The following is a 22,862-nucleotide window of genomic DNA, read 5'->3' as shown; positions in this document are numbered from 1 at the left end:
TTGTAGAGTCTCAGTCCACCACCCTTTCATCACACCAGACTTTCCCTGAAGTGTGTTCGATCCTGCAAGAGTCTGCATGGGATTTTTCAGTCAGGTCAGTTGTGAAAATTCTGCATGCTGTATATTTTTGCTTATTAAAGATTCTGAGAAGTTCTGCACTTCAGAAACTTGTTTGATTTTAATCCACCATTTTCCAAATTTGTTTGACCACAGAATCCTTCCCCCCCCCCCCGCCCCCCGAGAATCTACCTAATAAGAGGTCTTACTTTGGGGAAAACTGCCCTATGCAGTCGTGAGCTTTGACGATGATGATGATGCTGGTGGTGGTGATGATATGGCAAAGACAACAGCAGTAGCATTTACTGAGTGCTTACTGCATCGTAGGCACTGATCTAAACGCTTTACTTAATAAGACTCGTTTCATCTTCACAACAACCCAGAGAAGCAGGTACTATTATCATCTACATTTTATAGATGAGGAGACTGAGACCAGAGGGGCAGCTGGAGTATAGTAGTTGTGTGACTCAGGTGATAGAGTCACCCTGTAAACCAGGGTCTCTCAACTTTGGCACTATTGACATTTTGGCCATATAGTTTATTGTTAGGGGAGGCTGCGCATTGTAGAATGTTAAGCAGCATCCTTGCCTTTTACCCAGTTGTGTCAACCAAAAATGTCTCCAGACGTTTCCAAGTGTCCGCTAAATTGATCCTGGTCGAGAACCACTGTTGTAAACTTACAGCAGAAATATGCTTTCTTGAACAACCTTCTTAGTAACTTTTACAGTGACTCATGATCAGGATCGGGCAAATTACACATTGGAGGTTCTGTGACTATATCAAGCTGTGTTCACTTGTGTGGGGGTGGATGTGAGTTAAACTTGACCCTTGCTGCTCTCTTCCACTGCATTTCCTTACACTGCTTCTGCTGAGAGCCAGAAAGCCAAAATTGTTGATTCTTCCTGCAACCTCTTTTAACTGCCCTACACACACCCCCAATTCATATATTGTTTCCATTTTATACTTCCCCTTGGACTTGACCCACATAAACACACACACACGCACACACACAGAGTCTTGTTTTTCCTCTGCGTAATACAGGACTTAACACATTTGAATTACTCTACTGTAAGAACCTATGTCTGAGCCAAGCTTAACAGCTGCCAAGAGAAACATACCCAGCAATGAATAACTCACAAAGATTTGGCAAAGAAAAAATAAAGTTATATGATGAAGTATATTACTAAGGTATTGGGTTTTATTTTTCCGGTGTGATAACCTGTTAAATTTACACACTTCAACTGGATTCAAGGTTCCTGGTCATTGTTGCTTTGTAATTTAATATGCCATTTTCAGGAGCAGCTGAAGTATAATAAAAAGAGCAGTGAAATACCCAGGTCTCAATCCGGGCTCTGCCAAACATTTACTAAATGTGTGACCTCACCTTCTTCTTCTAAGGGTTTGGTTCCCCACCAGTAAGATGGGGTAATGATATGAAACCGATCATATTGTTGGAAGGTTGAAATGAGAAAATATATGCACCAATATCCAGCCCAGGTCCTGGCATGTCAGTTTTCTTCCTTTCTTCTAGGACCAGTTTATCAAGGAGCTCTACCAGGGTTGTCAGCTTCATAATCCTTTTGGGTAATTAACTGTAAACCAATTGTCTTTGAAAGGAGCAGAGATACCATCAAGTAGCCTAGTGCAGATAACTCTCATTACAAGATGGAGTTTGGAAAGAAGGCAGGGTACATACAGTACTCAAAACCATTGAATCTTGAAAGCCTTGTGTTTAAAGATAACAAGGCAGCCAAGAGGAGAGAGAGCATTCACAGAGAAACTTTAGAAGCCAGAGCTTACCCTCTAGTCTTAGTGGCCATTAACCGATGCAACTTTGAGTGCCTGCTGTTTGCCAGACACTAAGTGAGCACTAGGGAGACAAAGAGAGCAAATAACTAAAATAGCTACTCTGCTTCTACACCCTGCCCCCTTGGAACTTAGATAAGGACTGCATCATATCTTTGTCCCAACTGCAATTGAAACTTGCTGCCTAGAATGCTAGTTTGAAGAGTCCTGAGGCTTGGCTGAACTCATCGCAAAGGATGCTGTGATCCATTCATATTGTCTGCCTTGGACAAGAGATCAAGGCAGTGACAGCACAGGATTCTGGGACAGAGGTTTTCAAAGTGTGGGTGTGACCCACTAGTGTATCATGAAATCAATTTTGTGGACCACCATAAGCTTTATTTAAGAAAGGAAATGGAGAAATAGAGTGCATTGCACATAGTGATGATAAGTATTGCTTTGTAAAACTTCTAGTTGTATATGTATTGTGTAACAGGTCAAGATATAAAATGCATTTCCTACAATGGGTCCCATAAAAAAAATGTGATTCTAGTGGCCGCATGAACTCCTACTCCTTTTTTTCTGTGTTCATCCTGTTTTTGTTTTTCTGAAATTACATGATGTTTTTGATAGTTTGTGCCCAGTTAGTCAAAAACATGGAACAACTCATACATTCTAGGAGTCATTCTTCAGTACATAATGCGTATATTCTTTGAGTTTACATAGTCATTACATTAGTCTTCATATTTTGTCTGAGGTGGTTAATAATTTTATTTACAGTCAGTTCTGGTGGGAGGCAAATTAGCCAAGTAGTTAGAAGCTTGCTTTATAATATAGACCATGCCACTTTAGGGCTGTATGACCTGGAGAAGCTGCTTAAAGTCTTGGATTTTGTGACCATAACAACTCATATTATTATATGTATGTACACACACACACGTATAAGACCTAGTTTCAGAATTCTTCACTTACTACATAGATATACGCTCTCTTCTTGCTTGGCCAGATCATCATATCACATGGGAAGAATTTGTAGAAGCGTCATCAGAGTTAAACATGGGAAATAAAAATGCTGCTATATTCCGTGCTGGGGGCATGTGCACCATGAATGATTAGGATTCTAGTACTTGACCGTTGATACCACTTTAGTACTTGATGCAGCATCTCTTGGTTCTATTTAATTTCCAAAAGTCCAGGGAGATTAGTGAAACTCTGCAATAAGGATAAGAGAAGTGTCTGTGGAAGGAGGAGAGTATTTAGAAACCATGAGGAAAGAGGATTGGGAGCAAGAGGGTAAGAAGCTGGGTAAGATGAAAGATCACACTTTGCGTCTATTCCAATACTGGTTTCAGGCACAAAATGGTCACTTAAAAGTCCCACAATGATACCTTATAATTAGCGGAAACCCTGATGCATGGCTTGCCTGACTGTTCAATAGATAAGAATTGGGTATTTTAAACATACTTTTAAGACATGATAAATTGAAAGCACCTTGAGTTTGAGTAAGACAGAATTGGGTTTGAATCCTGATTCTTGCGTTTCCCAGCTCTGTTGCCTTCAGCAGATCACCTTCTGGAGCTTCAATTCTCTCTCATGTGACATGGAGGTAACATCATATTTCACTGGGTGATCATCAAGATTAACTTAGAGCTTGCATGTAAAATCCCTAACATGTGATCAGTGGCCAGAAACAGTTCTCCCCATGGAGAAAGTTGTTGATTTGGAGTATATTTTTAAAACATAAGCAATTTCCATGTGAACATGTGTGGAAACATTAATGGCAAGATCAGTGTTTGAGAACATAAAGCAAAACTTTCCAAAGGGACCGTTAATTGCAAAATAGTTAAGTCTCTCACCCCTTACCTCTGTACCCGTGGCTACCTGCTTTGTCTTGGTGCCATTCCCAAGGCCATCCTTTCCACAGCCTGGCTTACTCTCCATTGCATTTCATACCACAGAGCAGATAAGCAAATGGTGTGTCGTGCACATTTAATGTAAATTTGGTGTTTCTTATAGGTTATGAGGTCTCACAGATGACTCGTTTTTACTTCTCTGAATTGGCTAAATATGGCATTTAGACTATCCAGTCTAGTCCCATAAAGGTTCCATCCAGGCTTTCATATCCTGAGATTCTATGATTCGTCCTTCAATTGACTCATGATCTACAGTGTCCTTATTAACTTTTCTTCTCGTTGATTATCTTCAAGACTTTTCAGGTTCTAATTGGCTTGGGAGGTAACCAGACCTGTGATTAGAACATTAGCAAAAATCCGTATTCTTTCCCTGACTCTTCCAGGCCTCACCTCCTAAAAGCCCTTGTTTGTCTATCTCAGTCATTTCTGAAAGCAGGACTTCCTTTTAAGAGTAACCCAGAGGGTGCCAAGTGACAAGCCATTTTTGCCTGTGGGCACAAAGATGGTGTATTTGTCAAAACAGGCACCCATTATGCATGCTTTTTATAAAAATTCCCAGGAAAATGCACATCCGTGAATGGGCACTTTAAAAAGTGACCATTCATTTGGCTTATTGGGAAAGACCAGCCCAGAGCTGACCTTGCTTGCCCAGGCAAAATATGCTCCATCATGATTTCTCTCACCATTCCAAGAGTTTTCTGCCCTCTATCCATGAATGACTTTGGTGTGTATTTTCTTTTCTGCTGCCTCCTCTGTAGATTCACGTTAACGTGGCCAACCATTCATAGCCTTGCTGGACTTTGTGTATGAAGACGTTCTGCTTGGTTAGTTAAGAGTTTGAAAGACATGGGTATTACAGTACCTAAATGGATCAAAGGAACATGCTGTACGTCTTAAATTTACAAATTGTAACGTCAAATTTATCAAATTAAAAATATGAAATAAAATAGAAAATGAAAAACGGGAATACTGACTTCATGGGAAGGTTTTGAAATTGCCACTCTGCATAATGTAGAATACTTCATCACCGCAGTTAAAATTCTGGTAGCTACTGATTGAGGAAGAAAACAATGTTATTCCAGTAACACAGGAGATAGCTATTTTATTATTTTTCTGTATTTAGGAATATTTGTATTAATTTCAAATCTGGAATGTTTTAAATTATTGAAATTTGTGAATTAGTTTAATTTTACCTTTTAAGAGTTAATAATTCAGAAGCATAATCCTTAATACAGATGATATGAGATTTTTACAGATTCACTGGCAAAATACTGCAGTTATGAGTCCTAAAGGAGAAGATGCTTTTTAAAATTTTATTCACTTAGCCAGCTCTATTCTGCCTTTGTACTGTTAATATTATTTCAGATCATTACAAGCAATGTGCTTTTCACTGAATTTTTGAACACTTGGTTATAATTTTAGGAAATGCCGGCTAGATACAGACAAAAGCTAAGCAAATGCTAATGTACAAAAATCAACATTGTTTTTTAAGTAGACTTAGGAATTTAAAATGTTTTAATTTACTTTAAAGCTGTTGGCCATCCTTTAAAATCTTCGAAAAAATATTTTTGACACCCATCATCAAAGTGAGAGAAAATGTAAACAGTTCGGTCTTTGCTTTTGCCAGTAGGCATTTTATGCTAATCAAGTTAGTAAGTTGGAAGGCTGTCAAGGGTTTGACAAGCTGAATGCAGTGAGCCATTTTCTCCAGAAGCCGAGACTTCTAAGTGATTTTCTAGAGGCAAGAGTTTCTGGTGTGTTCAGTATCAGCAATGCTTCTCGCTTCTGCAAGTGCTCCTGACGTCCATACACAAACACCATGTACTCTCTTGATAAATGTAAAAAAGTATGTTTATACACGTGTGCTGTATGGAAGGCCACACAGTGGGAAGGCTTGTTAATATGCAGAGGTACTGGCTGGTGGGCGGGCATCTAACCTCAGCCTCACCACACTTTGTAATTTCCTACCAGGAAGTCACTGGGTTCTTCTAGATTCTTCGACTTGGGTTCTCGCTGTTGAATCCACTCGGAGTTTGTCTTTTGAGAGATCATCTTTTTTAAAGTCTTTTAAAGTGTTAATAAATTAATTATATAATTGATCAAATTCCCATGGTCGTTCTGAATCGTGGTGTCTGATGATTTGATACGTAGAATAAATAGGCTGATTCCCAAAGCTTGGTTATGTGGGGTAGCACAGATGCAGTGCTGAGGCTGAGTGGACGGGGTCTGCTAGAGGATATAATCCGTGTCTCCTGGTTTGGTAGCTGTGCGAATTGTGGCCACGATCACAGGACCTTGAGAGTCAGACTTAGGACTTAAAAAATTGGTCAGTTTCCTTCTTGCTGCTTTTTGATGCAATGCTTCTTTCACACTCAGAATAGTGCTTTTAAATGTGCTTACTGCCTGGAAGATATAGAGAGCAAAATGGGGTGTGAAAGTGCATTTTTTTTGTTTGACTTTCCATTTGCTTGAAAGAAAATACAGACTACTTGCTGATATCTACACTGCCTCCTGACTTTGGGGGATATTGAAGCGTGGATTAAAAATATAGTAAAGATGCACCAAAAAAAGTATAGAATGGTAGCTCCCTGTAATTTTATTTTTAAAAATAATTATTACTCTTGACACTTACATTTTATCTTCAAAGTGCTTGGCAAATATTAATTAACTTTTTACAACCTTACAGGAACTCAGGTCAGCTTGCTTTTTCATAGAGAATATCTCATTGAAGTCAGGTGGCGTAAGATTGAGCTATAATTGAGCTATAATAGAAGTATTAAAAGATTCTTAAGAGGATGCCTGGGCTTCAAAGAACAGAGATCTAAGTGGAGTAAAGCAACATACATCTAAGAAAGTAATTTGATTCATGCTGAAGAAAAACTGAATTTATTGTCTTGGCCAAATAAATTCATGCTCAAATAAAATTCCTAAATGGTGAGAAATGGACTGGGTTTTTAACTTGATTCCTGCACTATTCAGGAGGCTGTAGAGTGACACTTGAGCTGATATTTATATTAAACATTTGTGGATTTGGGCCTCTGTAGTCATATTATTAAAGAATTACTTTTTCTATACTTGAGAAGTAGCAAAAAGTTAATAAGCCCAGAATTAACCCATTCTAATAAAAATAAGAGTCCTAAAATGGTTCACACTGAAAAATATTATCAAAACAATGAATTCAAGTATTTATCAATAGTTATTCTAAATTCTACGAGATGCAGAGTTCAAAACACCTTGTAATTTTAAAATAATTTAATTTCTATATTGAACTTCTTAAAGATTTGCTTTATTGAAGGTTTGACCTTTAAACTGATTATTCCAGCATGGCACACATTATTTCCTGAATACCTGCTCCCCAAACTGTTTACATTTATGACATGTCCCATTCCTATCTGCCCCTCTCTCTCTTACAGACACACACACACCCACCACGGACAGGTATCAGCAGAGAGTTAATATTTAACTCTTGTTATGATGAGGAAGTGCTCTGGTGTGTAAATCCCAAACCCCAGACACTGTAATTCAACTTAATCCTTTCCATGTAATGAGAGCAACTGATAGAATACAACAGCAACAAAAAGGATTTCATATAAGCATAAGAATAATATAGACAAAGTCATTAACTACCCTTGAAGGTATGATTCCAGGGATGTCTAAAGTAGCACTTACTTATCTGGGCCTCAGTTTTCTTATTTGTAATATGGTCTCCATTTAAAAAAACAAAACAAAATAAAAACTAGCTCAATCCTTATCGTATAGTGTGCTTTTCATAAATGCTTACTCCTTGCCCTCAAAGTCAAGATCTTTGCAAGTTTCTATTTTAGGAGAAAGAGAGCAGAGCTAATTCTGATTAGTTTCCGGCTATTCCCTGCCTGAGATCATTTGCAGGGACTGTTTCTCTCCTAGAAAACTTTCCTTCTGCCTTATCTGGTTTTTGAACTGCTGTTTAGTCTTCAAAATCCTGCTCAGTTGTTAGTTTCTCTGTGAGGCTCTCCATGACCTCTTTCCAGACAAAATTCATCTCTTTTCCCTATATTTTTGAATCTATAGATATTTCTGTTCTTGCTTGTATCACAGTGTTGTGTTATTTTTTAATTTGTCCACCTTCTCCACTTGGTGCTTAGCTCATTAATGCTGAATTGCATTGGGTTCATCTCTGCTCTTTATTACCTGATAGAGAAAGGGTAAGCAATAAATCTTTGTTGATATGAAATGAAGTGAAAATGCTCACCATAATCACTAAAAGATCTTTAAGATTCAGTTTAAAATATAATGTAGCAACTTTTTTTTTTACTGTGCTCCATTTAAAAAAATGTTACCTTATTCTTGCTATAAAAATAAATTTCATTGCAGAAGTTTTGGAAAACATATATTTTAAGAAAATTGAATCATTTATTATTTCACTACTCAGAGATCAACATTATTAACATTTTGATATATTTCCTCAGTCTTTTTACTTAAAGATATATATTTAAACAAGATCTGGATTTTGCAGTCTATGCTATTTTGTAACAGCTTTGCTTTTTGCCAAGTAGTTTGTAATTATCTTCACATATTAGTAAATACTCTTCTAAAATGTGGACCTACTATAATTTTTTATTGACAATATAAATTTTTCCGGTTTTTTGTTTGTTTGCTATTATAAGTCACTCTGCACTAAATAGCATTATATGCGGGATTCACTAACATTCAACCAGTTTGGCTACGCCAGTTGTTAAAATACTGAAATATTTCCATACTGATTGGAAAATAGTCACCACTCCAGCCATCCTGAGTCCCCTTCTTCTGGACTCCTGATGATCCAGTGGCTAAGGGTAACACTTGGCAGCGTAGCCAGCCTCTGGGACACAGGTGGCATCCATTCTGATTAGTCCTGGCCATGGTCTGTCTCTTCAAGATAGTTAATGACACTCATGACTCTTTGCATACATCTCTCATTATTTATTTAAAGATCTAAAAGTGAGAATCTCTGGTCAAAAATATATGTCAGGGGCCAATCAGGAGACAGATCACTCAAATTAGGATAATTCATTTAGAGTTCAATAAAAATCATTTAAAGGGGAGAGGGCAAAGCAAGAGCAGAGCTGGTAAGAACAGAGACGGTTTGCAGCTCTAGGCAAGAAGATGAGGCGTGGGAGTGGTTACTGGAACCTGCAAAGTGAAGGTCACCTTGAGAGAGGACCTGTGAGTTTCAATTGAGGGTCACAGTTCACCTGTGGCAGCCCCACAGGGAACGAGTCCAGGGAATACATATCCCAGTTTCCCTATCTTCCTTCCCTCAAATTTCCTATCAGGGCTTCTCAGTGCTGGCCCCAACAGGAAGTCAGGACTGGGGAATCTGTTTGTACAGTCCCTTCCAGGTCAGCCTCCCAGAGCAGACAGCAGGGTGGAGAAAAATGATGGAGAGTTAATTTGGAGAAGTAAACACAGAAGAGAGCTGGCACACATATAGCCTCTTTATTCCATAATGAAACTTTTCTTCCAGAAAAATGATGTTTTAGGGCCTCAAATATTGGCTATAATCTAGGTGTGAGTTGATTATATTTACTTTACAAATAATCTAAATTGACTCATAAGGGAGGGCAGTCTGGTGCCGTGGTAGAAGGGAAAAATTGCAGGGATGTTGAGTATCTGAGAGATACAGGGAGAGGAAAAACCACTGAGGATGTGGGAGCACCTTGGATAAACTCCTCCCACCCACAGAGTTCACCAGTGAGGAAGAGTGGGTGTTAGGACCGCAGAGAACAGAAGCGTCACTGTCATTATCTGACGTTCTTTTCTATGTTGGACCAGAAGGCCAATTCCTGATATCCATGTGATGTTGTAAACTTGTCTCAGAAGAGACCTTAGAAGACATGTAGATCAGCTGTATTTAAACTGTTTTTAGCCAAGAATCCGAAATTTCATGCAAAAACCCAACATATGAAACAGACAAAAATACAGCTGCTGTGGTTGAGGATGGTGAATCTTCACTCTCCTTTCTCCTCCAATTCTGTACCCCAGGGGACCTAGAAGATTTGCCTAAAGCCACATAGATTGCTAGTGACAAAGTCACGCCCAGGACTTACATTCTCCTAGCTTTTGGCTCCCTCCTCTTGTATCTACAGAAGAGCCTTCTCCACTTCTTGTCACTTTATCATGGAGCCTTCCCCCCATTTTCTCTCCATTCAAATTATTGGTTCACCAGCTTGTTAGCAATCGTAAGCTGACCGTAATGTAACCATCTATCTCAAAGCCTTATATCTGTGGTTCTGTGCCCTGGCTGCACATTATAATCATGTGGGGAGCTTTTATAAACATACCCGTGCTCAGGCCCTATCTCTAGAGATTCTCATTTATTCACTGTGCTATGGGGGTCCAGCATCACTAGTTTTGGAAAGTTCAAAGGATTCTAGTGAATAGCAAGCACTGAGAACCCTGTTCTGATGGAGGCTCAGGAAGCACGAGAATTCCAAGAAAGGAGGAGACTTGGCTTAGCTTCAGCCTCAAGCAGCAGCTTGCTCTCAACAGTTTCACCTTATCCCTCTGCACTGGTCAAGAAATTGGGAGGAAATGAAAAGTAAGCTTTTTATCTGGAAAAAGATTGGAGTCTGATTTGGTGACGTGGAAATTGGGACTAAATTGCTCATGATTATGTTGGTTTTAAGACATTTTTAAACTCAGAAATAAACTGAGTAAGAAAACTCTAGCGAGAAGCAAATATCTGTGCTTACAAATGTGATTTGGAGACAAAGTTATATTTTCCCAAGATTCATCCACTGATATCCCATCATACACTAAGTGGTAGCTATGTATTTTTTTGCATATATGAAAACTGTATTTCTTAACATTTAAGTTTATTAAGGAAAATAGACATTTAATTAGAGGTGGTGGTATTTTTAATGTTTCCGAAATGGCTCGGGAGAAATTGTCTTAAGCTACAAGGTAAATTTTTAATAGGATTTCTAGGCATAATTTAAAGAGAATAGTATTTCTAAAAATATACATTTCTCTCGTGTAATAAATTGTAAAGCTCTATAATTTATTATAGGAAGACATTTCCATTATTTCTTACCTAATGTTTTAAGTGAACACCAATGAGTTGTATTTTTTCGCTTTATGTTTTCTTTTTACCAACATTCTTAGGAAATCTGTGCATCCTTGGTTCTGTTCTAACCATCCCGTTGTGTCAGAAAAGTGCCTTATTACTAATTTGCTTCTTCCAGGTACAGTCCAGCCTGATTCTTTGTTTCAGGTCTTTAAAAAGTCATCATTTGTGCGGTAGCAGATAGTTTGCAATATAGCAAATGGAACAGTTTGCATTTTCTTCTGGATGACAAATGTGATAGAACCGAAGTTTAAATTACCCAGTTAGAACATCTTTATTCCTTTGTATTTTTTTCTTGCTAAAAGTCCAACGCAAGTTATGTCTCTAGAAAATAAGACTAATTGTAAATTAATAAGGAAAAAATTCTTCCTACGTTTCTGTCTTAAAAGTGTAATGTGTTTATTTGCCTTAGAATGCCATGTACTAATTAAATCCATTAATGGCTGTCATCAGGAAGTGAAATGATTTTGATTTTGTACCGCTTGCATTCTCAGGCTGACATCAGAAATCAGACATAGGGCTTTTAAAAAGATAATCCTTATCAATGCAAGTGGAAATATAAACTTAATTAAGAATGTATAAATGGTTCTTCACTGTAATAGAAAATAAACATAATTGTAGTAATATACCCAGTTCTATGAAAAACAAAAGTCCCAAGGGCAGGAGATTCCTCACTGTCTGGGGGACAAGCACTTCTTCCTTGTGGTTATATCAGATTACCAAAGGCTGATGGAAAGAGCAACATAAAGGCTGCTGCTGACAATTTGAGTTTGACGTTGCTGCTGTGGCCCGGAGGGCAGCCCCTTCGGTACACTGCCGGTTTCCATCACTGTTTGAACTTGCCTCCCCTTCACTGAAGTTGGACTTGAGTCTTTGGTTCCCCAGCTTTTCTTTCGGTTTCCACGTTTCCTCTCTTCTGTTTCTTGAGGTTATTTGAGATGCTAATGGACAATCACTGGGGAAATGATTAATACCCTTTGAGAAGGATTTCCAGAGTGCCTCAAGTTGTTTAGAGGAAACACAAGAATGCACACATTCACTCTCGTTCTAGTTAAACATGTGCTAATATTTATCTTTCCTTAGTGGGTATTAAAATTGAGGAATTTGAGCTCTGGACGGGACCTTAAAGATACCTTTAGTGAAAGGGTAGCACAAGCGGAAAAGATGCAAAGGAAAAAAATGCTATAATTTTGTTTTTAAGCAAAGTGTGATTCTGTTCATAAATCAGATTAGGATTATGAAACATCGATTCTGCACATTTTCTGTAAAGAGGGTAAAATGGGAATGATGATGCTTACCTTGCAGGAGATAAGCATTTTGGGAGTCACATTTGGGAGGATTGGCAATCATCCAATAATGTGTATAAAAGCCTAGCATTGTGCCTGCAGAGAGTAGTAACAAATGACAGCCATTGTTGTTGTTGTTACCACTGCTGTTTCCTCCTGCACTGTCCACCTCTTCATCTCTAACCCCAGGTTACTTGTAGCCTGTGCACCATGACCTTCACACCAGTCTCCTTGTCATGGTCAGGCCATTCCTTCCTGAAGCCTCCCTCTAGACTCTAGCTCTTCTTGGAGCCTTGGTAGTCTCTGGATCTGAAAACTGCCCTGTCATCATTAGTAGCTCAGGGCATTAGATTTTGATTAGGACAAGAGCCTCAGCAAAAGCATGCAGAGATTGGACCCAGTTTGCCAGTGTGCCTTCAGCAGCAGCATCAAAATTATCTGCAAGGGAAAACTTTAAAAAAAAAAAGAAAACCTCCAGTAAATATAACTTAGCATTCCTTCAGCTGTTTCTTTGTTAGAATAGGGCATTTATCATCATCATCATCATCATTGTGTTCATTTGCTTAGGCTACCATAATAAAATACCACAGACAACATGGCTTAAACAACAGGAGATTATTTTCTCACAATTCTGGAGGCTAGAAGTCCAAGATCAAGATTCCAGCCCATTCAGTTTCTGGTGAGAGCTCTCTTTCTGGCTTGCTAATGGCTGCCTTCTCACTGTCTCATCAGATGGCCTTTCCTTGGTGCTTGTGCATGGAGAGAGAGAGAAATGGTGGGGGAGCACTCTGGTTTCTCTTCCTAGGAGGACACTAATAACTATTGGATCAGGGCCCCACCCTGATGATCTCATTTAATCTTAATTACTTCCTGATAGACTCTATTTTCAAATACAGTCCATTGAAGTTAGGGCTTCACCATATGAATTTGGGAGGGACACAGGCATTCAGTCTGTAACAATCATCATCATCATCATTTGTTTGATGATAACATTTATTCATCATTCAACAAGAATGGAAAAGGATAAAAGGTCGCATGTTAGGTTGTATTGAGGATCTACTGTATGGCAGCTGCTGAGGTAAACTCGTACGTACGTTGTCTTGTTTAATTCATACATTATCTCATTTGATTCCCACAAAAACCCTATGAGGTAGGTATTGTTTGTCCTCATTTGGCGTATAAAATAAACAAGGCCTAGGGGGCTGGCCCGGTGGCTAGTAGTTAAGTTCATGTGCTCTGCTTTGGCGGCCTGGGGTTCACTGGTTCAGATCTCGATGGTGGACCTACACACCGCCCATCAGGCCATGCTGTGGCAGGCGTCCCACGTATAAAGTAGAGGAAGATGGACGCAGATGTTAGCTCAGGGCTAATCTTCCTCAAAAAAAACCAAGGCTCGGATAAATTAAATAATTTGCCCATTGTACAATTTGCAAGTATGTAAGGTTGGGATGAGAATGTAGCCTTCTGTCATGCAGCCTATGCCCTAAATCACCATATGACAGAAACTTATGATGACGCTTAAGAGGGATGGGGCTGGGCTTTGATCCATTTTGGGTGAAGACCTTACATATTTATAGCTGTTTGACTCTGTTCTCTAATCTAAGGTTCATGGTTGACCCTCAGCAGGCTCACATCCCCTCCTTAACCTGGCCTCCAAAGAGAATCAGCTGTGCAGCGAGTGACTGGAGACTCACAGGATAGGGCGAGGACCCAGGTCTTTGGGTAGCTGGGAATCCTACGAAGATATTGATCAGACCCCTCCACGGCGGACACAAAACCACCTCCCCTTTTTTCTCCCTCTCTCTGTTACACCATATTGAAAATCTCAACGGTTAGATTTTGTTGGATGTGAAAACCCACTTTTTGATTCCTCCCACTAAGACAAATTGAGAAACTCAGAAGCGAGTCGCAGACTGAAAAATACTAGGGTAAGCCCTGGTTTCTGTGAAGAGAGAAACATGGAAAGAAGGAGGCAACTCAGTTGGCATGAGGTCAGCGTGATTACACTGGTGATGTGCTAATGCGCAACTTCAGGTGCCTGCACTGGCGAAGAATGGAAGGTTATCAGATTTTTAAAAACAACCTATTTGTAACTTTATACTTTGCTTAATGCTTTGATTTATTATTTCCCAGTGGATAGAAAGAAGAAGGGAATTAGAACACGGGTAAAATCTGGCTACTGAAAATGACCCTAGTCTAAAAATCCACAAATGTTTAGACCCAGAGAATCTTTCATTGCTATGTTATTTCCGCAGCATTCCTAATCTCCACTTGGTTTCTCTCTTTTCTTTTGCGCTGCCTTAATTCTCTGTGGATATAGCACTTCAGTTTCCTGGCTTGCTTGCTTTTCTGTTTCATACTCTCCCATAGTCTCTACAGAAGGTTCTGCCGCCTGGGGAAGAATTAGGCATAGCCTGCCACAGTGTTTGCATAGCAAGGAGCTGTGTTAGCACAGCTTCTTTGCTGTATGCTGATCACCACCTTCCCTGAAAACATGCTTAGCTGTGAACGAACATAGAAGCTTCCCCAGACCCTTGATTTGTAATAGTTGGTTGTAAAGACAAACACACTCTACCCATTCTTGAATCCAAATTTTTTTTTTTTTTTTCGAGGAAGATTAACCCTGAGCTAACATTTGCTGCCAATCCTCCTCTTTTTGCTGAGGAAGACTGGCCCTGAGCTAACATCTGTGCCTATCTTCCTCTACTTTTTATATATGGGACGCCTGCCACAGTATGGCGTGCCGAGCAGTGCCATGTCCGCACCGGGATCTGAACCTGCAAACCCTGGGCTGCCAGAGCGGAATGTGGGAACTTAACCGCTGCGCCACCGGGCCGGCCCCAATCCAGAAGTTTTTTAATCACAGTGTCAATATGTGTAGGTCATTCATTCACCATTCCAGGCACTCCATTCAATGTGCCAGGTTCTTTGGTGGGCCTTGGGATAAAAAGTCTAAGAAGACATGGTCTTTGCCCACAAGGAGAGAGAGATGCTTGCTGAAGAAAGGGATTATATTAGGTTTGTGGAGGAAATGGGAAGATACAGGCAGAGAAGGGGCAGTACCTGAGCAGAGTCTTGAAGACGAATTCTGGTTTGCCAGGTAGACCAAGGGGTGTGTTAGGAGGAGGTATAGACTTAGGGAATAGCACTTGCAAAGGGCTAGAGACTTAGCATTCTAAGGGAATTCCACTTATGGGTGACGGAAATATTTGGGAAACCTGGGTTTTTAGATTACTTGGGAGATTCCCCTGCAGTGTGTGCTTCATGTCTGATTCTGGTCGTAGTTGGCTCACAAATAACCATCTGGCCTGATACAAATGCTTTGCATCTTAATTATATATTTAGATAGTATTCCAAAGCTTATTGACAAATAGGAATGCTGAGTCGTTTATAGTTTTGTTGTGAATCAGTAGGCGAATCATTCATTCCTTTGAGTCAAGAATGCTTCCTTTGGATGGATCCTTTGGAATCATGAAGCAGAATGATCATTTAGGGGAATATTTCAGAGGCAGGAGAAATGGTATCCACAAAGTGAGGTGGGAATGTATCCGGCACGCTAAGGAGATGGTGAAGAGATGAATCTGGCCCCAAAGGGGGAGCCATGTTGGTGAGTAGAAAATAAGGCTGGTGAGGTTGGAAGTTAGTTTGGGGGACAGATAGAGTGCAGGCTCTTTGGGAAGACACGCTGAGTTCTTACTCTTACATTTACTAGTGGTGTGATTGTCAGTTAACCACTTAACCTTTCTGAGGTTTAGTTTCCTCTTGTATAAAATGGAGATAATTTTCCTCAACTGCTCTTCAGTTTGGAGTTAGGATTTAATAAAATAATAGAGATATAGTGTTTGACACTTAGTGTATTCTAAATTCATCCTCCTTTCGTTCCAGCTTTGGAGGATCTAGAATATGAATTTAATAGGAAACTCAACCATTATAAAGATGTTATTTTTTAAGATGTGCACTGCCCCAGATCTTTAAGGGTGATGGCTGTCCAGTGATGAAAGGGGTCCCCTGTGCTAGGCTGGGCTTTGGGAGGCAGCCTGTGTCACTGGTAAGTCACTCAGCTCCTCCTGTGACTCATGATGGCCCCACATTCTCTACATTTTGACACATGAAAATATCACTCAGCCACCATCAGAATGCTTTTGGTCTCTTTCCAGAAGTGCTGATGAGTTTGCACAGATTTATCCCCAGCCTCTCCCAGCCCTGGCCCCTTCAAAGACAACAGCACACATTTTTTAGGTGACTAGCTATGACTGGGGCAGCGGTCCGTGGCCATGAAATCCAGAGAAAGTAGAATGACTCACACTCAAATAAAGTAATGGCCCTATTGTAGAATAAACCTTTTAATTTCATAAAGCACCTAGTTTTTAAGGGCTTGATTAAGGACTAAAATATTCAAGGAATGATGCCAGTTATCAATCCAAGCCACTGCTTCCACACTGACCTAACACTGCAGTGTGGTGGCTACAGCAATCTTCCAAAGGATAATTGAATCATGACCTTAAACAATTGGGTGTTTAAAAAATAATTGCAATAGATGAAATTCTAGGCATATGGAGTTTAAGATGAGTGTAAGGGAGCAAAGTGAGAGTTCATCCTTTGTGTGTATGGAATGTTCTAAAGTCTAGTTTAATTTTTAGGTCTGTGGAAAATTTCTTAAGCAGGAAAGGATTCATCCTTAGTCTCTAAAACTGATTCAAATGTAGCATATACACTCTCTTCCTCCTTAAGCGTAATTTCTTTTAAAGGTTTGACAGAGTTGAAGGAGTTTTCACAGCGGGGCTGTATTTTCCCCTCTAACAGAGATCCGGCACAGCCTGCCTTCAGCTCACTTCAGCCGCATAGAGCAAATTAACTTTTCCAGTGCAAAGGGGTACGATTTAGTCTTCAAGGAACATCAATCTTCAACTAAATTGATGCCACAGATTCTTTAAATTGAAGTTCCAGATGGTGGCTTTAGACTAGGATTAACTCAAGATCTTTCTAATCAGGAGTCTACATTTTTAAAATATTTGTCTTCTTCCAGAGTTCTCTATCTCAGGGCCCCTCTGCCCATCCAGGAGCACAGACCGGAAGACTGAGTGTTTTCTTGGTTCCTCCATTTCCTTAGGTCCTAAGTCCTCAAGCAAGTCTTCCCAAATTTATCTCGAATCTGTGTAGTTTTTTTTCTAATCCAAGCTGACACTCTCCCTGCCTGGACAGCCTTGGTGGCTCCTAGCTGGTCTCTGTGCGTCCATTCTGGCCCCTCCCGTCCATTCGCTAAAGAACAGCCAGCGCGATCTTGTCAAAACACAAGTCTCTTCATGTTGCTTCCTTACAGCCCTTTGGCGGCTTCCCACTGATCTTGGTAAAATAACCCAAATCCTTGCCATTCTCTCATTCAGCAAATACTGATTGACCTTTCTGCTAAAAGCCTTTCATCATGCTGTGTCCTGGGGATGCAGAGATAAATGAGACTCGCCTCCTACCCTCAAGAGCCCACGGTCTAGCCAAACAGTGCTTGATCAAAGTTTACTTATTCATTCATAAATATTCACTGAAATCCTATAATTTACCAGCAGAGTGCCAGAATGAATTTAGGTGTCAGTTGACTTTGTTGCGCCTTTAGTGAAATAGGTGGCTTGAACAAACATAGCTGACTTTCTGCTCTAATGGTAATTTTGAACTGGTCAGCCTAAATCCAGCACATGGTCTTAATCAATCTTTCTACAATAATACTGCATAGCAAACAATGAAAAAACCACAAAGGAGTTCAGAGTGTTTATTTGCTTACACATTGCGGTGGTCCACTAAGCAGTTCTGTTGATCTTGGTTGGGCTTGCTTGTATAGCAGAGTTGGCTGGCTGCTGGCTGATCTAGGCTGGCCTTGGCTGGGACAACCAAGGAGACTTTGCTCTGTGTATCTTACTTTTCAGTAGAGGGACCTGGATATGTTCTCATAGTGATGGCTAAAGCTCAAGGGAAAGCAGGCAAGCCCATCTCACAAGTACTTTCTAAGCTCTGCTTGCATCATATCTTTCTAACATCATGAGTTTACTAAAGCAAATTATGCAGCTAACTTGAGTCGGAATGGGTACTGCAAGGTTACATGGCCAGGATGTGGATACAGGGAGAATTTAGTCCATCACTGTAATCCATCACAATGCTATGTTTTCTCTTCTTATGCTTGGTGCATAACTTGATCATAGGACTTCCAAATTAAGTGGAAATATAGAATATATTAAGGGTTTACCCCTTGACTTGAGATAATTAAACTTTCTCAGCCTCAGCTTAATCATTTATAAATAGGAGACAATAATACCTACTACAGCCACTTTTCTGAGGCTTAAATAAGGAAAAAAAATGTAAAAGTACATTCTGTTTTCTCAAAGAAGAGAGTTGCTTCTCCCCTCCTCCCTTCACTTTCTTTTCTTACTGGGTTTATACAAATCTGGGAAAATAGTAAATGGTTTAATCTTGGCCTATTTTAGATAAGAAGTTGTAGGATAGAGATCTCTCTATTAAAAATATCTTCTAGGGGGCCAGCCCCATGGCGTAGTGGTTGGATTTGGTGTGCTCCACTTCACTGGCCCAGGTTTGTAGGTTTGGATCCTGGGTGCAGACCTGCACCACTTGCCAGCCATGCTGTGGTGGCAACCCACATATAAAGTAAAGGAGGATTGGCACAGTTGTTAGCTCAGGGCTAATCTTCCTCAAGCGAAATGAGAGGAGGATTGGCAAAAGATGTTAGCTCAGAGCTAATTTTCCTCAGAAAAAGAAAAACAAAAAATATAAAAACAAAAAAACTTCTGTATCTTTTACTAACTAAAAATAATTTTATATAATACTCATCTCCTAGAATATTTAGGTCCCCTTGAAGGCTTAAGCCTACTAAGCATTTGCAATTTACCTTAAATTCCTATAATGAAAGGATAGGTTTCTTTTTTCTTAGTTCTGTAGAGGCAAAGGAAATTTAGAATGGGTAGAAGAGTGTAATTTTGGGAAATGGGGCTCTTTGAGAGAGAACAAGCCTGGCGGGTACCACAGTATATGTGTGTGTGTGGGACGGACACTGGACAATGAGGGGGAGTATGAGGTCTTCCAGCAGGAAAGTCAGGGGCTGGTGAGGAGGGCAAGGAATAAAAGCCTAACCTTATCTGCTATTTCATCTCTACTTTAGTGGTTGCAGCCTGGAGATTGTTTCTGATCCTTCATATAGATATTCAGTTGTGCTTTATGAATATTCCTAAATTAAAAGCAGTTAGATCCTGTTTTTGGTGTTTTCCTTCCACAGAAAGAATTATATCAAAATTCATATATGCCATATATGTGTACACAGACACGTATAAACATATACAGTCTTGCTACTGTAAAGACACTTTGAAAAGCTTAAACGCTGAATTCTTTTTCTTTTCTTAGTTAATCCTGTAAGTTACCTTTTTTTACTCTAAAAGTATCTGTGATTATTCTAGTTTTTCTCCTCAGTAATACTATGGCTTCCTAAATGTTTAAGGACAAATAAATTGAAAATATTTTTACTGTATTTGCTTTTTCCCTCATTGGGACATTTCTGCATATGAATAAAAAGTGATTGTGTACATTATTACATGGAGTTCTCCAGAGATTTTGAGCCCATCTTATGGCCATAATGTTGTTTTCATCAATTTATAAGAGATATATTTCTTCTTTTGATTATAAAGTATATATATATATATATATAAAACTTTACTCCTTTCTTGCAACCCGCCAGATGTAGGCAGACGCACATCTGGCTTCTATCAGTAGGGAGTAGCTTTAAGCACATCCTGTCAAATTGTCTGTTCCCAAAAGCAATACCAACACATTCAGTGAATGTTATTTTTTCCCCACAGTTATGTTCTTGATTGGACCACAAATTTTTCCATAATACTGTATTTGAAAAATAGGACATTCTAGCTTCTTCATACATAATCAGCCCCCACCTCCAACTTTTTTTAGAAAAAAATTTTTTTTCAATGAGGTGTTAAGTAGATTGTATTCCAGCTCTGGAAAAACACAGTGACTATTAGTTACACCATTTTTTTAGTTGCCGTGATTGGGTTGTTCTCATTCTTTATGTCTGTGTACTAATTGGGGCGGGTACAGCTAACTACCTCCTGTCCCCTGTCCCCCTTCAGTCTGGGACATGCTGGATTTGCTGCCAGAGTAGTTTTAAATCAATTATTCACAAAATGAAATCACATTATTCATTTAAAATGAATTTGAAGTTAGTTAAAATAATTTGAAAAATTCTAGACTTTGAAGTTTATTGATTACACTACTAACAGTTTGAGATGTAAAAACTTAAAAAAATGATATTCTTCTTTTAGAAAAGCATTTATATAAATAGGTCCTGCGTTTTCTCCGGGGCATTTTATTGACAGTATTTTTCAAAGTTTAACCTTAACTGCTAAAGGCTATAATCAGGCACCCATAAAATTTTTTCTGTTTCCTAGTTGTAACATAATTCATGGTTAGGCTGTATTTTCGCAAGAAATTTGTCTGAGGTGTGTGTGGTAAGGAGGTGCGTTTTACCAGTGACCTGATGGAAGCCATGCGTCGCTGGATACATCAGAGAAATTAACGAAATTTTGTAATGTGTCGTTTGTTCCAGTGATCCTTTCGTAATGTATATAAATGTTGAATCACTATGTTGTATACCTGAAGCTAACAATTTTGTATGTCAACTATACTTCAATTTAAAGAAAAAAGGAAAAATAAATAAAAGCATTATTGAATTAAAAAAAAAAAGAACGGACCTAAGTTGCAACAGCTTCTATAATAGGGGAAGGATATGGTCTTCTTCTAGACTTTGAAATTATGAACTTAGAAATTATTTGATAACTTACAAGGTAAGTTTCTTCCTTTTTAAATATGCAAATAAACAGAAAGAGGAAAGTAGGGCATGAGTTGACGTATTATCCTGTCTTTTCCCTTGAAGTGACCCTCGTATAAAACAGCCCCTGTGAATTCTCAAGTATCTGCTGCATCTGACTGGTCAATCAAATCATTGCTAGCATTCAGTTTTCTTCTGTATGTCCACAATGAGTCTGAAAAAGTCACAAGAAATTGTTTCCAAATATGTAGTGTGTAGCTTCTAAAATGATGCAACCTACATCTGCCTCTCAATTAGGAATATTAGGAATATAAAATAATGAACTTTTTGGAGAAATTTGATTCAATTAAATCTTCTTGATCCAATGATGTGTTTTGTGACCTAATCTGTATTGTTTTTGCCCTTCATTTTGATCCAGTGTTCTGTACTTGATGAACCAAAAATTCCCAATACCTTTACATTAATAGATCATGTTATCAAGTTGAATTGTATTCTAGGAAGTCATTTAGCACCTCTTCCACCACTTACCTAGCCCCAGGACAAGATTTTACAGGGTCTTGTGCAATAGAACCCTCCTGCCCTCCTGCCTTCCTGCGAGAAATATAGATCACATACCGCACACGTGTAAGCGAATGACTATGTGTATATGTACCTAGTTCATGACTTAGGAAACATCTGGCAAATGCAGTTGATATTAGTCATGTTTAAGTGCATATGCTTCTTCTTATCTGTACCTTGATAGCACTATCTAACTAAATATTTTCCCTTTGTCTGTATATCTTATGCTCATTTTTTGGTAAACGATACTACTTTTTCTTATTCAAAACTTGTGTAATGAGGAAAACAAAATTGATTTATAATCCAATCATCCACTTATTTTTTAAAACAATAAACCACTATTTAACATAATAAATCACTCCTGTATATCCTTCAGGAAAAAATTTATGTGTAAACCCCAGGATGTGTGTATGTATAGGCATACCTTTTGGCTTACGCCAAAGTTCTAATACACAGTGTCGTTATTCTTTGCCTTGATCTTTTGTGAGGATGACAAAATACTTTAAGACCACATCATAATTTATAGTCATAATTTAGGTGATTTCAATCACAGTGATGGACATTCAAGTTGTTTCCAGTTCTTTTTTTGCTATTAAAAACAGTGTTGCAACGAACAAACTTGGACACATAGCTTAGTGGTGCTTTTGCAAATGTGCTTGTGGAATAAGTTCCTAGCTGGGGATTGTGGGCTCAAAAGAGCGCTATTTTTAAGAGCACATAAAGCAATGAACTACACACTACAGAGCAACAGTTTGTTATTATTTAAGTACATCTGAGTGGCAGAAATTGACCAGTGGAGTTATTAGAGTAAAAATAAAACTGTATTGAGAGTCACTGGGATGTGCGGTGGACTGTAAACATGGTGGTAAAAGCCTATAATTAACTGTCATCAACTTTAGGCTTTACTGACTTAAAATTTTTGTCAGAATTTTTCCCCTGTCGTTTCACAAGCAGGCAGTAAACATTCTCGGGGTTCATTTTAGATCAAAGGCCATGAAAAAAATGAACTAGCCACAGCCTTCCTGTGCTTAACTACATCTTCAAAATTGGGCGCTCTAAGAAGACTGTGTTGTAATGTTCAGAAACAAGGCTTGCCTTTGCAATTAATGAGTGTGTTTTCCCCCCCTCAGGTGGAAGGGAAGATTTTGGAAAAGTGAAACACTGAAGAGGCATGATGTTGCTCCTGTAACTTGGAACTGGAGAGGAGGCAAGATGCTGGCATAGCTGTTGAACTGAGAACCTGCTATGCCAACATATTGCCATCTCTCTTGTCTGACAGCAGCCATGGCCACCTGCATGCCAGTCCTCCATGTATTGCTACGGATGTGTGCCCTTCCTTGGAT

General features: G+C 39.1%; 1 long non-coding RNA gene across 1 annotated transcript in view; it reads left to right on the top strand.

Moving 5' to 3' along the window:
* Window positions 1-22,862, top strand: part of LOC139078392 (uncharacterized) — a 37,775-nt gene that overhangs the window by 10,995 nt on the left and 3,918 nt on the right. Inside the window, exon 1 of the long non-coding RNA XR_011531316.1 lies at window positions 1-22,862. This exon is cut by the window's left edge and continues 10,995 nt beyond it. This is a non-coding gene — a long non-coding RNA (uncharacterized lncRNA).

The sequence above is a fragment of the Equus przewalskii genome, chromosome 22, assembly GCF_037783145.1.
Source record: "Equus przewalskii isolate Varuska chromosome 22, EquPr2, whole genome shotgun sequence".
NCBI lineage: Eukaryota > Metazoa > Chordata > Mammalia > Perissodactyla > Equidae > Equus > Equus przewalskii.
This window is presented reverse-complemented; position numbering and strand designations above follow the sequence as displayed.